Here is a 15,795-nt window from a genome sequence, read left to right as displayed (position 1 = left end):
GAATAGATGCTTCTCTAAAGAGGACATACAGATAACCCTTAGACATATGAAACAATGCTTCACATTGCTTATTATCAGAGAGATGCAAATTAAAACTGCAATGATATATCACTTCACACCTGTCATAATGGCTCTCATCAATAAATCAACAAACAGAAAATGCTGATGAGGATGTGGAGAAAAGAGAACCTTCTTGTATTGTTGGTGGGAAAGCAGACTGGTGCAGCCACTGTAAAAAAAACAGTATGGAGCTTCCTCAAAAAAATTTAAATGAAATATTTTTTTACCCCGTAATTTTACTTCTAAGAATATATCCTAAGAATCAAGAAACAATAATTTAAAAGAATATATGCATTCCAATGTTCATGGCAGCATTATTTACAATAGCCAAAATCTGGAAACCACCTAAGTGCCCATCAGATGAGTGGGTAAAAGAGCTGTGGTACATTTACACAATGGGATGGTATGTGGCTCTAAAAAAGAAGGGACTCTGACGTTTTGTCACAGTACGCGTGGACCTGGAGACTGCTATGCTAAGTGAAATAAGCCCATTAGTGAAAGACAAACACCACATGATCTCACTTGTATATGGAATCTAATAAACAAAATAGAAAGAGAAGAATAGAAACATGAAACAGACTGACAGCTGTCAGAGAAGAGGGGTACACTGGATGAAAGTAGGTGAAGGGATCAGCCAAAGAAGATACACACATGACCCATGGACTCTGACAATGGTATGGGTATTGCCTGAGGGAGTGGTTGGGTGGAGGTGGGCAAAGGGGGAAAACTGTGACAACTGTAATAGCATAAAAAAATAAAATATAAAAAAAGAAGAAACTGGTCAGATAAATATTATTGCATCCCATGCTCAACCAATAAATAGCTGCCAATGGATAAACAGATTCTATTCTGTCAAGAGTGCTCAAGATATGTTACATAATACAACATTGACTGTTCAGGTGGTGGGTTGGGGAATCTAAGAAAGAATTGATGTGAACCTCTTGATTTCCTTATACAAGATAAGCATGAAAGCAATGCACATGTCTCTGAGAACATTGGACCATACACCCTTGAAAAAAGCTGTGTTTCATGCATCACAAACAATGTTCCTTCAGCAGTGAAGCATGCCTGTCTACATGATATTGAGTCTTTTGCACCCTTACTGCACCATCATGCAGCAAGGAACAATGTCAAATGGATACGAAGCCAACCCAGCCAGCTACTGCTGTGGTGGACTGTGCAATCATCCAGCTGATGAAGATGGGAGTATCCTTGGAATCCGGAAGCATTCCCTTTGTAGTGTCATACATACCAATGTAGCCAAATGATAATACCCTGCACAAATACGTGAAATCCTTGGTACAGGCCCTTGACCCCATCAGATTTGTAGTCATCAACCAGGCAGTCACTGAAGAATTTGAATTCCCTTTCAGCTCCAGCTTCACCTACATCAGTGGCTGGATGGGTATGGACAAAATCAAGAGGATACACAGAACACAATGAGGTGGGCCCAGTGGCACCACTGATGCCAGATTCTCTGCAAAGTAGCAGCAGAACTGGGCCCTCTTGTCCACACCACTCAGGAAGATGTACTTGTATTTGTCTTTGAAGGAAAAGTTGAGATCCTGGGTGGGAAAGGATCTGATAACATTGGCCACGTTACCACCTCAGAAGGACAGGACTCCCTGCTCCTTGGAGATATGAACCACACAATCTATATTGCCATGTATTGCTTATCTGCAGTGATTTGTTTGCTGGCATTGGCATGCTGCACCTGCAACAGCAGCTTGACCCCCTCGGTGGGCACTACTGTCATCTTGGAGATGGTTGTGACCATTTCTCCTGCCAGGAAGCCCTTGGGGATGACACAATGACATCTATCATGTTGAAAGTGTAAAAGAGGGAGACTGCAAGACTAGGCTTGTAACTGGCTGGGACTCTAGGGCTTTGGGCAATGGTTTGTTTTTATTTATTTTTATTTTTGTTGAATTTATTAGGTTGACATTGGTTAAAAAAATTATATAAGTTTCAGGTGTACAGTTCTATAATACATCATCTGTATCTTATAATGTGCTTGCCATCCCAAATCAAGCATTTTTCCATCACCATTTATCACCCCTGCCCTTTACCCTCTTCTACTATTCCCCAACCCCCTTCCCTTCTGGTAATCACCATTATCTATGTCTGTATCTATGAGTATTTTTTTCTTAATCCCATTGCTTTTCTTCACCCAGCCCTCCAAACCTCCTCCTCTCTGACAGCTGTCAGTCTGTTCTCTGTTTCTATGGGTCTGTTTTTAATCAAGTGACCAAACTACTAAATCTTAAAGCCTTAATAAATGTTGCATCTTATTTTCATTGAATAATAAGAACGTCTATTTTGATTATTTCTGCTAAATAGTAAAGTTTGTTTTTTCAGTGTTTTCCATTTGCTAAACAGTCATGACAGCAGCTTACATGGTGGCTATTGCTTTCAGGGGATACCACAGGATGGATCCTCATTCTCACCCATCTGACTTCTCTGTCTAGTTGACCAAGAGTCCCAATTTGACTGCCAGCACTTCATTCTGCCGAATATTACAGTCCTGAAATCTCTGGGATATTCTCTTTATTATTTAAAAATACTTCCATAAACAATGTTCTGAACAGGTGGTCTCATCAGGCTTTTCATCTCTTGTGAAGTCTTTAACACAGTCCAAAAAGCATGTTATTGTAAGTTTACCTAGGTTCCGAGAAATTGCTGATACTCTTTCACTTAATTGAATTCTGATAGTTGTACAGCCATATTCTTTTGTTATATTTTTAGTCACCATTCCTGATGCATGAATTTCTTCCTGTCCTGGAACAGCAGTTGTTCAATCTTTGCCTGAACATCTCCAGTGAAGCCTGATTTCTCACGTAAGCACAGGCGTTCCTATTTGACACCAGTCGGAGGCTTGGAGGCTGAGACAGTCAAGTCTGGGGTCAGAGAGTTGGGATCCGTGTGGACATGAGGCTACTGGATGTCAGGGGACCTAAAGTAGTCTGAGTTGTTCAGTCACAGCATGAGAGCGGTTGCCCTGGAGAGTTGCCAACACTTATAATGGTCTTCGCTTGGGTGAAAAATAATTTTCATGTGTATGGGAAGAGAAATTTTGGATTAATTTGTCACTGAAGAATCACTCGGACTAATTTGACCACTGGAGGTGGCATTGATAATTGCAGTCATTAGAGATAAGAGAGAAAAGCCAACAATGGCAATAATTAACCATTATTGAGCACTTAACAGGCTTTGCTCTATGTATGCAAATGAATTATTATGTTCAACTCCCACAATAACCCACTTAAGAGATGAAGAGACTGAGACATAGAGAAATTTAATTATTACCTAGAGTCACAGAGTTTATAAGACTTAGAGCTGGAATTCACACTTACGTTTGATTTGATACCAAAAGTCTTGATTATGCTGTAGAGTCTTTGGTTTATTCACATACTTCTTTTTAAGTAAATGCAAATGTAGAACTTGGTTCTAAGGTATAAAGTGTAATATGTTTTAGAGGAACATGGTAGAATTTGTCTTCTGGGAAATTTCTGGGGATTTATATAAACTCTAGCATCTTTGGGGCAAAAGGAGAAATTTCTGGTTCACGTGGTCTGCTTTGCTTTTATTAGTACATATGCCCATATGTTGAGCATAGAGCAGGATTAGAGCAAAGTCTTCTAGGATTTAGGAATGCTGATGTGATTAATATGTCCTGATTTAATAGTGACAACAGCATGGAACAATTAGCCACTTTATAAATTAAATTCCATTTATGTCCTCCGGGGTGGGCTCTGTCAGATTACATGAGTCTCTGTGCCTTAATTGTCCATGAAGTTATGAATTGAGCCTTGCTCTCCACTATGAGGATGAAGCTCAAAAGCCATCGCCATACTCATCCATCAGTTTTTTGACTCCTTAGGGAATCATGACTTTAATGAATACACATTCTATTGCTTTAAACATTTATTCTTGATAATAAAAATCCAACCATGGCCCTAACTAATGAACTGACAAATTATTTTATTTTTCCCTATTAAAAGTATTAGTTTGTATTGATTGCTGTAGAGATATTTTATTATACTTTTTTTGTAGAAACATAAGAAATGCTGATTCCCTCTCTAAAAAATCTGGTAGCCATTTAGGGCTGGACAGGGAAAATACAGGATGAACTAAGACAGAATGTAAGAAAAATACTCAAAGACTAATGGCCGGGGGGTGGTCAAAAGAATGTTCAAGTCAGCTTGAAGGGATTCCTGTTGGCCAAATTGGGAGACTATTTGAACCTAAAAAAGAATATTGACTGTGACTGACTGTAGGAAGAGGAAACTGTTATATTTCTTAACTTAAGGGGAACAATTAATACAGAAGCAGTGTATACAGGTTAAGAAATTGGTTTGAGTTTGAATCTTGACTTGATTACCTCTTTTGCTGTTAAGTTCTTAAATCTTTCTATGATTCAGCGTCCACATCTGTAAAATGGGAAAAATAATAATAATAATAATACCTATATCAGAGGAATGATCTGAGGATTGAGTAAGACAAAATCTGTAAGCATTTAGAACATAACCTGACACATAGCATGTATTAAATAATTATCATCACTTTTATTATTATTATTGTCTTTAATACTTGCTACCCATTAGAAAACTGCCATATAAACCCTGGGCTATTTTTATAGCAAATTGTTTTTCAGTTTCTTGAGATATAACTGACATTTAACACTATGTATGTTTAAGGTGTATAATGTATTGATTTGATACACTTATATATTGCAAAATGATTACCATTAGTACTGTTAGTTAATACTCCTATCACTTCACATAATTACCATTTCTGTTTTGTGGTGAAAATATTTAAGATATACTCTTAGCAACTTTTAAGAATATAATGCTGAAATGTTTGCTAAAATCACTATGTTGTATGTTAGATTGCCAGAACTTATTCATCTTATAACTGGAAGTTTGTACCCTTTGACCAACATCTCCCCATTTGCCCCACCCTTCAGGCCTTGGCAACTACCTGCAGTCTACTCTCTTCTCTTCTAGCATCATTATTTGACTTTAGTATCAGGTTGTGATGCATAAAATGCACCTGGGTGTATTCCCCGCTTTAAAATTTTTGGAACAGTTTGAGTATTGGTATTAATTCTTCTTTCTTTGGCAGGAGGAGCAATAAAATAAACTTGTGTTATCCAAAAGCATTTTGGTGATTTGATTAACATTTTTTCTTTTCTCTTTTTTAATTTATATTTTATTATTTATTTTGATTGTTGTTCAAGTACATTTGTCTCCATTTTCCTGCCACCACTTTCCCCTGCCCTACCTACCTCCACCTCCCACTTTCAATTCTTCCCCCTTTTGGCTTTGTCCATGGGTCCTTTATACATATTCCTTGATCAGTTTTCCCCTTTTATTCCCCTGTTATCCCCTTCCTCACTTCCCTCTGGTTACTGTCAGTTTGTTCTTTATTTCGATGTTGCTGGTTATCTTTTGCTTACTTGTTTGCTTTGTTGATTAGGTCCCACTTATAGGTGAGATCATATGGCATTTGTCTTTTACCTCCTGGCTTATTTCACTTAGCATAATGCTCTCCAGTTCCAGCCATAATTGTAAAATGTTTTGTAGAATTTACCAGTTAAAATATTTGGTCCAGGGTTTTTCTTTGTTGGGAGATTTTTTATGCTAAGTGAAACAAGCCAAGGAATGAAAGACAAATACCATATGATCTCACCTATAAATGGAACCCAATGAACAAAACAAACAAGCAGGCAAAATAAGACCAGAGGCATGGAAACAAGGAAAAGATTGACAAGGACAAGCAGGGAGGAAGGAGGGGGATAAGGGAGGAAAGAAGGGGAAGAGCCTAGTTAAAGAACGAGTATAAATGACCCATGGACACAGACAATAGGGTCAGGGTTGATTGTGGGGGAGATGGGTGAGGCAGGAGAGAGCAATGGGAGAAAATTAAGACAACTGTAATACAACAACAATATAAAATTTTTAATTATGACGGTTGGGAAATTTTTGATTTATGATTCAATCTTTTTAAGAGCTATTGGTTTTCAGGTTATCTATTTCTTCAAGGTTCAGACTTGGTAGGTTGTATGTTTCTAGGAATTTATCAGTTCCTTCTAGGTTATCTAGTTTGTTGTCATATAATTTGTTCGTGATAGCCTCTCATGATCCTGTGTATTTCTATGATATCAGTTGTAACATCTCTTGCTTTTCTGATTTTATTAAATCTTTTTTCTTAAATCTATCTAAAGCTTTATAATTTTTATCTTTTTAAAAAACAGCTCTTAGTTTAATTGATTTTTGCTATTTTTTTCTGGTCTCTATCATGTTTTTCTGCTCTGATCTTTGTTATTTCCTTTCTTCTGCAAACTTTGCAGCCCTGGGCTTCCTTACACTGAATCTTTTTTTTTCTTAAACAAGTGCCATCTTTTAGATCTTTTTTTTTTTACAGCTGAACTACTATCTAATGCAGTAAGTTATCTCAGAAGCCACTGTGACAATAGGAAGTTGTTGAAATAAAAAGTTCTGAGGTCGTTACTGTAGCCCCTGCCCCAGGAGGACAAGGACCACCATCTAGTAGGTGTTCCCAGTGTCTAACAGTGTTGGCTTCAGCAGCAAATACTAAAACTGGACTGATTCCGAGATGAACATGGCCCTTGGGTGACATGTAAATTTGTGAAGAATTTGCTATATTTTTGATAGTCATTAGACTTTATGGGGTTATCACTTTGTAGTGCATACAGATGCTGAATTATAGTATTGTGCACCAGAAACATATAAAAACAAAAACCTCCACAAGCATCTGACCAAACAAGGCTAACCCGGACCTTTCTCTGCAGAAGACAATACTCAAAGTATGTGAGCCAACTCGAGGCAACCTGATCAAGGAACCAGCCTGCGCTGCTTCCGGCTGCACAGGATGCATGTTCAGAGCAAAGAGGGAAAGAGACATCAATAAAGATCAGTATCAAAGTTTTTAAAAAAAAAGTTGTATACTAAAAAATCTGTAGAAATCCCACTGCTGAGTTAAGAGCAGTTCTATGATTCAGTACCCTGTAAGAATTCAGACCCAAGCAAAGGTACTCAGTGAGAGCTGGAGGTCAGGAATCTCCATGCAAAGATCACAGCTGGCCTTGGCAATGTTTTCTAATCAAGAACTAGCACCAAAAATTGAGAAGTGTGCCTACTAGACAGCTGATGGAAGGATGAATCCCAGACACCCCATGGGCCCAGGGAATCAAAGAACAATCTGTACAGGGTCACTTAGGGAACTGACCATATAGTTAGTAAACATTTAGTGTTGAGATGACTTGGCCAGTTGAGGTTTGCTTGGTTACATGAATCCCAGGAAGTGCCTCATCGAGAAGCCTGTGAGAATTACATTCTTACCTACCTATCTCTCTTTTTGGAGACTTTTAAAAATCTCATCTTCATCCTATGCCAAATAATGTTCATTCAGATTGTATTTGAAGTAGCATTAGTTTATCATAAAATCTTTTGGACTTCTTTTGAGTCAATTGAAAAGTCTGCACATAGGAGAAAAGAAATAAAAATTTTATTTCAGGGTCAATTTCACATTTTATTGTTTAAAAGAGCTGTGTTTCTAGAAATCATCAAATGTAGCTTCAATCTTTTAATGTAAGGTAATGCCAAAAATAGAGTTTGTAATTTACATTTTCACTAAATACAAGACTTTCCTGGGGCAGAGAAATGACTAAATCAAGGGCGAACTACATTAGTCTTCATTTTAAGCTTTTTACCAATGTGGTTGTCCATACAAAAGAGTCCAAAGGTCAAATGGATTGTGTGTGCACTTGGATAAATAAGACTCCATTTCTCTATTCACTCCCCTGTGCAACATCCTTTTTTTCTTTTCTTATTGACATTTTTAAACAGCAGTTTTAAGTTAACAGCAGAATTGAGGGAGAAGTACACAGATATTTTCCTATTTCCTCTGCTTTCACAAATGCACAGCCTCCCCCGTTACCAACAACTTACCAGAGTGGGACATTTGATGATCTTACATTGACACATCTTTATCACCCAAAGTCCTTAGTTTATGTTATAGTTCACTCATTGTATTGCATATTCTATATGTTTGAAAAAATGCATTATGACATGCATCCATCATTGTATTTATCTAGAGTATTTTCCCTGTTCTGAAAATCCTCTGTGCTCCAACTATTTATACCCCAATTGACCTATGGTTGCATCTCTTGGCAACCATAGATCTTTATACTGTCCCCATAGTTTGGCCTATTTCAAAATATCATATAGCTGGAATCATACATTATGCAGCTTTTTCATATTGGCTTCTCTAACTTAGAAATATGCATTTAAAATTCCTCCATGCATTTCCATGGCTTAATAGCATTTCTTTCTTATGCCGAATAATATTCCATTGCCTCAGTGCACCAGTTTTATTTCTTCATTATCCCAATGAACACATCTTGGCTGCCTTCAAGTTTTAGAAATTTTAAACAAAGCTACTATAAATATTTGTGTACAGGTTTTTAGTGGACATGGTTTTCAGCTCCTTTGGATAAATATCAGAGTATGATTGCTGGGTTTTATGTTAAGAGTATGTTTAGTTTTGTAAGATACTGCCAGACTATGTTACAAAATGGCTGTACCATTATGCATCTCCAACATCAATGACCAAGAGTACCTGTTGCTCCACATCCTCATCAGCATTTGGATTTGTCAATGTGGTGGATTTGGCTATTGTAATAGCTGCAACATGGCATCGCCTTATTGTATTAATTTCCATTTCCCTAATGACACATGATGTGGAGCATCTTTTTTTAAAAATTTAACATCAAATTTTATTGTTTATGTACAACTTGAAAAATAAGCCAGCATAAAATTTAAAACAAAAATATAAAATACAAAAAAACAGCCACAAAAAAAATAGTTCAAAAAAGGAAGGAAAAGAAAGATCTAGGAGGGAAGCAGGTTGAAAAAGAGTCTCCATAATTGGAACTGAGTTTCAGGGCCAGTGAGCCCCTCAAGAGTGCTACATCCAGTACCAGCTGAGGGTCCTCTAGAGGAGCCAGTGCAGGTGCAGGTGATGAGTCTTCCTTCAGGTGTGCTGGGTCCACTGCCAGCTCCTGATTTCACAAAGGAGACAGTGCAGGTGCAGGTCATGCTTTTCCCTTGAAAAGTGCTGAATCCAGTGCCCATTCGTGGTCTCTTACAAGAGCCAGTGCAAGAAAAAGTGGATGCTTACCCCTTAAGAGGTGCTGGCTCTAGTGCCAGCTCAAAATCTCTTGCAGGAGCCAGTGCAGGTGCAAGTGATCCACCTCCCTGGAGGGGTGCTGGCTCCAGTGCAACCTCATGATCTATCACAAAAGCCAGTGCAGGCACAGGTGATGGTTCTCCCTTCAGGGCTTTTGGATACAGTGCCAATATCTGGTCTTCTGCAGGAATCAGTGCAGGTGTAGGTGCTGTTTCTTCCTTCAAGGGTGCTGTGCCCCATGCCATCTTCAGATTCCTTGCAACAGCCAGTGCAGGTGCTTTAGATGGTCCCCCCCTCAGGGGTGCTGGGTCCAGTGCCAGGCCCTTATCGCCTGAAGGAGCCAAGCGCAGGCTCATGTGATGATTCACACATCTGGGTTCTGGGTCTAGAGTCAACCCCTCCTTTGCAGGAGCCAGTGTAGGCTCCTTTCTTTAGGGCTGCTGGCTCCAATACCATGAGGTCCAGATGATTTTTCGCCTTGTGGAGGTGGTGGGTCCTGTTCCAGCTAGGTGTCTCCTGCAGAAACTGTTCTACATGCCAGCCTTTTCTCCAGAGTTGAAGACTGAATGGATGTTGGTGTTGGCTGAATTTCTAGTGACTTCTAGAGGTGGCAGGACATTTGGCGGTGGATGTTCCTCCGGTTCTAGAGTGGCTTTTATTTCCACCCTGGCTCTACACCATCACCTAGCTCCTCGGAATGTACAGGCACTGAAGCTGGATCTGATATTGATTCTTGAAATGGTGCTAGAGCTTTGGGTTCTTCCTCCATGGGTTCCAGATCTTTTAGCCCAATTGGTGAATGTGGACATGATGTTTCAAGTGGGAATCTTAAATACTAAGTTGCATGCAGACCTTGGGTAGGATAGTCAGGAGAGGCCTGGGGGGCCTCTGGGCAATGAACCTTTCATAACCATCCCCAAGCTCAGGATCTGGAGGCCCCTCAGTGCCCACACTCACCGCAAGCTGGCCTTGGCCCTTGTTGGTGGTGTGGCATAGGGCACCTGTCCCTCACTCAGGAAGAGGGAGCAGGTGACCCCATCAACCATCTCCTCATCTATCTCCTGGATGGAGCTCTGCAATGACAATGACCAGAAGCCTGACCAGAGGCATCAGAACCTTACCTGATGCTAGATGCTGCTACTTTTGTTCACTAGAATTTCTGCCTCCAGATCAGGCACAGACTTTTGTCTGCACAGCCCTGCACCTAGGTGAAATGAGATTTACCTCCAGGGCTTGGGATAAACCTTAAGCAGAAGGGCACTGTTCCATACTTCACTTCTATCCAGCCAGCCTTCACCTGGAGTGTGAAAATGACAAGCCCGCGAGGCTTCTTACCCCTCCTCAGCCTGCTCCTGCCTGGGGTGTGCCCTCCCCAAGTAAACCCCCCTCTCACACACATATGGAGAGGAGACATGTGGCTGCCCAGGCAGGATGAGAGCAGTGGCTTGTCCCGAACAGGACTACCGAAGGCCTCTCCGTGTTACCTTTGGGTCCTGGGAAGAGGCATACGGAATGAGACCTGACCCACTGTTCACATTTGGAACAGGCCATAAGTGAAGGTTTTCCTGAGGCTACAGCTCAAGACCTGGGGACACAGCAAAAGAACATGTTTTTCTCTCAAGCATCTCTAACCAAGTGGGCTGGGTAGGGTAGCCTTCTCTAGGATATTGCTGCCTGGTTACCAGGGTTCCAACTATTGTCAGGTTCTATCATCGGGAAGTGAGGTCATTGCTTGGGGTCTTCTCTCTGACCTTCCTCTTTAGAAAGGAGATTCCCACGGTCCCTCTGGGCTGCTCTCTGCTCACCCACAACCCACAACATACACAGTTACACCAACAAAGCTCCCCACAGTCCTGAAAGTGCCTGGGTGCAGCCAGGGCTCCAGCTTTGAGGATACAGAGCTGGGTTCAGACTTGTCTCTTTTATTGTTTTTAATTAAATTTATTGGGGTGACGTTGGTTAATAAGATATATAATTTTAAGTGTACAACTGTGTAACACACGTGATCTGTATATTGAATGGAGTAATCACCGTCTAAAGTCTAGCCTCCTCCTGTCACCCTGTATTTGACCACATTTATTCTCTTCAACCTCCCCCCACCCTTCTTCTCCTCTGGTCACCACTAAACTCTTGTCTGTGCCTATGAGTCTGTTTAGTTTGTTGCATTAAAATTTATATTCCACATATGAGTGAAATCATATGGTTCTTGTCCTTTTTTGTCTGACTTACTTCACTTAAAACTACAAATACGTCTATGTTGCTTCTAATGGCAGTATTTCACTTTTTTATGACTGAGTAGTCGTCTCATGTATGTATGTAACACATCTTTATCCAATCATTTATCAAAAGACGCTTGGGATGTTTTCATGTCTTGATTACCATGAATAATGCTGCAATAAATATAAGGGTACATATAGCTTTACAAATACATGTTGTCAAATTTGGGTGGTAAAAATCCAGAAGAGGGATTGCTGGGTCATATTCTTATTTTAGGGCAGAATCTCCATATTATTCTTCATAGTGGTTGCACAAATTTACATTCTCACAATCAGCAAATGAAGGTTTCTTTTTATCTACTTCCTCTCCAACACCTGTTATAACTTGTCTTGTTGATATCCATTCTAACCAGTGTGAGATAACATCCTATTTTGGGTTTGACTTGCATTTCCTTTATAGCTAGTAAAATTGGGCATCTTTTCATATATATCTTGGCCATTTGTCTTTTGGGGAGAAGTGTCTGTTCAGGTCCTCTGCCCATTTTTTTAATTGGGTAATTTGGTTCTTTTTGTTGTTGAATTATATATGAGTTCTTCATGCATTATGGAAATTCACTCCTTATCAGAGGTATTGTTTGCAAATATTTTCTCTCAGTAAGTTGATTTATTGATTATTTCTTTCACTGTGCAGAAGCCTTTTAGTTTGATTACAATCCAATTCATGTTTGTTTTTACTTCTATTGCCTTTAGGGTTAAATTTATAAAATCTTCTCTGAGACCAAGGCCCATAAGATAGTATGTACATTTTCTTTTATGTATTTATTGTTTCAGTTATTATATTTAGTTTTTTGATACTTTTTGAATTCTTTCTTGTTTATGGTGTCAAAGAGCAGTCTAGTCTCATTCTTCTGCATATGGCTTTCCAATTTTTCTAGTACCATGAATTGAAAAAGCTCTCTTATCTCCGTTGTATGTTTTTGGTTTCTTTGTCAAAAAATTAGTTGCTAATATTCATGTGGATATATTTCTGGGCTTTTGATTCTATTACAATGGTCTGTGTTACTGTTTTTCTCTGAATACAATATTGTTTTGATTATTATAGCTTTGCAGTATAAGTTGAAGTCACGGAGGGTGAAATTGACAGCTTTGTTCTTTTTACTCAGGACTGCTTTGGCTTTTTTGTGGTTTCATGTAAATTTGATGATCTTTTTTCTATTTCTTTGAAGGATACCATTGGGATTTTGATGGAGATTGAATTAAATCTGTATATTGCTTTAGATAATATGCCCATTTTAAGTATGTTGATTCTTCCAATTCATGAAAAAAGAATCTTTTCATTTCTTTGTGTCTTTAATGTGTTTCAACAATGTCTTATAGTTTTCAATGTACAGGTCTTCACATTCTCCGGTTAATTTATTCCTGGGTATTTTACATTTTTGATGTAATTAAATGAATTTTTAAAAAATTTCTGTTCTGAAATTTTATTGTTAGTATATGGGAATGTAATGGATTTTTGCACATTGGTTTTATATCTGCATATTTTTTTATTGTTTCTAATAGGGGTGTGAGTGTGTGTGTGTGTGTGTGTGTGTGTGTAGTCTTTATGGTTTTCTATACAAAGAATCATGTCCTCTGCAAAAGGAGACAATTTTGTTTTCTTATTTCCAATTTAGATATCTTTATTTATTTACTTTTCTCTTGCCTTAGTACTCTAGCTAGGACTTCTAGTTCTAAGGTGACAGTGTTGAGAGTGGACATCCTTGCCATGTTCCTGATCTTAGAGGAAATGCTTTCAGCTTTTTGCCATTGAGTATGATATTATCTGTGAGTTTGTCATATTTGGCTTATTATGATGAGGTAATTTCATCCCAGCTCCATTTTATTATGATTTAATTATAAGTGAATGTTTTATCTTGTCCAATGCCTTTTTGCATATATTGATAAGAACATATGATTTTTGTTCTTTATTTTGTTAATGATGTATCACATTGATTTGCTTATGTTGCAACATCCTTTTGTCCCTAAGAAGAACCCCACTTGATTGTCATGTATTATTATCTTTTTAATGTATTGTTAGATTTGATTTGCTAGTATTTTGTTTAGGATTTTGGCATCTATATTCATCAGAGATAATTGTCTGTAATTTTCTTTTTTTGTGTTGAGTTTGCCAGGGTTATGAGAGCCTCATAAAATGAGTTAGAATGTAATGCTACTTCAATTTTTTGAAAGAGTCTGAGGAACATAGGCATTAATTCTTCTCTGAAGTTTTGGTAGAATTCACTACTGAAGACATCTGGTCCTGGACTTTTAATTTGTGGTAAGTTTTTGATGACTCTTTCAATTTCTTTAATGTTGATTAGTCTATTTGGATTTTCCAATTCTTTATGATTCAGTTAAGGGAGGTTAAATATTTCTAAAAACTTGTCCATTTCCTCTACATTGTTGAATTTGAAAGCATATAGACTTTTATAGTATTCTTGAATAGTCTTTTATATTTCTGTAGGATCCATTGTAACTTCTCTTTCACTTATCATTTTGTTTGAGTCTTTCTGTTTTTCCCTTAGTAGTTTAGCCAGAGCTTTGTCAATCTTTTTAAGAAAGAACCATCTCTTTCCTACATTAATTTATTCTATGGTCTTTTTGTTCTCTATTTTGTTTAATTTTGCTCCAATGTTTATTATTTCCTACCTTCTACTGACATTTTGCTTTTTCTAGTTCTTTAAGGTAAAATGTTAGGTTGTTTATTTGATATTTTTCTTGTTTTATGAGGTGGACCTATAATGATATAAACTTCCCTCTTACTGCCACATTTGCTGTATCCGCAAAATTTAGATATGTTGTATTGTCATTCTCATTAGTCTTTATGTATTTGATTTCACCTTTTATTTCTGCTTTGAACAGTTGTTGTTTAGTAGCATGTTGTTTAATCTCCACTTATTTGGGGGGTTTTTCCGTTTTATTTTTGCACTTGATTTCTAATCTTAAAGCATTGTGGATAGAGAATATGCTTGAGATGATTTCAATGTTTTCCAATTTGTCGAGGCTGTTTTTGTGCCCCAATTTATTATCTATCTTTGAGAACATTTCTTAGGCCCTGGAGAAAAATGTGTATTTTGTTGTTCTGAGATGAAAAGTTTTGTAAATACTGTTTATGTCCATTTAGTCTAATATATCATTGAAGGTTGATATTTCTTTATTGATTTTTAGTTTAGACATCTATCCATTGATGTTAATGGGCTATTTTTAGGTCTCCTACTGTAATTGTGTGTTTTGTCAGTTTCCCTTTTTGGTTCTGTTAGTAGTTCTATTATATATTTTGATGTTCCCAAATTGGGTACATATGTATTCATAAGTGTATTGGTGGTGTATTATCCCTTTTATCATTATAAAATATGCATCTTTGTCTGTTATCATTTTATCTTCACACCTCTTTTGTCTGCTCTATATGGCTACACCCACTTTTCACTGGATATTATTTACTTGGAGTATTTTCCGTCCCTCCACTTTGAGTCTATATTTGTCTTTGCAGCTGATATATGTCTCCTGAAGGCAGTATATGATTGCGTTTTTGTTTTTGATCTTCCCCATTACTGTATGCCTTTTAATTGGTGAATTCAGTTCATTTGTATTTAGGGTGGTTATTGACACATAAGGACTTCCTGTAGCCATTTTATCTTTTGTTTTTTTGGTAGTTCTGTTTTTCCATTGTTTTATTTCCTTATTGTTTCTGTTATTTTAGTTTGGTGGTATTCCATGTGTTTTTTCTTTGTGCCCTTTTAATGTTATATATTTCACTTCTGGATTTTTGGGGGTTACTATTAGGTTTATGCAAAATAAATTTTCACTATATACAGTGGTTCTTTTTATCTGATTGCACCTTATCATCATTCACCTGTGCAAATTTAGTTCTTTCCCCCCTCCTCTTTTTCTGTTGTCACAAATTATTCCTTTTTATGCTGTGCATTCATTTTCAAATAGCAAGTGCTATTATCTTTTTAAAAATGGTTTTACCTCCTTTAACCTTTATATTTAAGTGTTTAATACATTATTCTGCCCAAGGGTTGCAATTTCCTGCTTCTGTGCTTTGTTGGTCATCTTACTCATCATTTTGTATCCTTTTGTGTATTTGTTTCAGATAAAAAAACATCTTTCAAAATTTATTGCAATGTAAGCTTTGTGGTAGTAAATGCCCTTAGTCTCTCTGTGTCTGGAAAAGGCTATTTTATGCCTTCATTTATAAGAGATAACTTTGCTGAATATATTATTATTGGCTGGTGATTTTTTTTTCAATAATTTGAATATTTGA

At 37.6% G+C, this 15,795-nt stretch overlaps 2 pseudogenes; both read right to left on the bottom strand.

Annotated features, from left to right (window-relative positions):
• Positions 1–1,159: 1,159 nt before the first annotated feature.
• LOC129073433 (ADP/ATP translocase 2-like) lies at positions 1,160–2,501 on the bottom strand (annotated as a pseudogene).
• A 23-nt stretch (positions 2,502–2,524) lies between these two features.
• On the bottom strand, positions 2,525–2,784 carry LOC129073345 (mitochondrial import inner membrane translocase subunit Tim9-like; annotated as a pseudogene).
• Between the last annotated feature and the right edge of the window lie 13,011 nt (positions 2,785–15,795).

The sequence above is a fragment of the Pteronotus mesoamericanus genome, unplaced genomic scaffold (genome assembly GCF_021234165.1).
Source record: "Pteronotus mesoamericanus isolate MK-2021 breed Mesoamerican mustached bat unplaced genomic scaffold, CSHL_Meso_final contig_100, whole genome shotgun sequence".
Classification (NCBI taxonomy): domain Eukaryota; kingdom Metazoa; phylum Chordata; class Mammalia; order Chiroptera; family Mormoopidae; genus Pteronotus; species Pteronotus mesoamericanus.
Note: the sequence above shows the minus strand (reverse complement) of the source record. Positions and strands in the feature narration are given on the sequence as shown.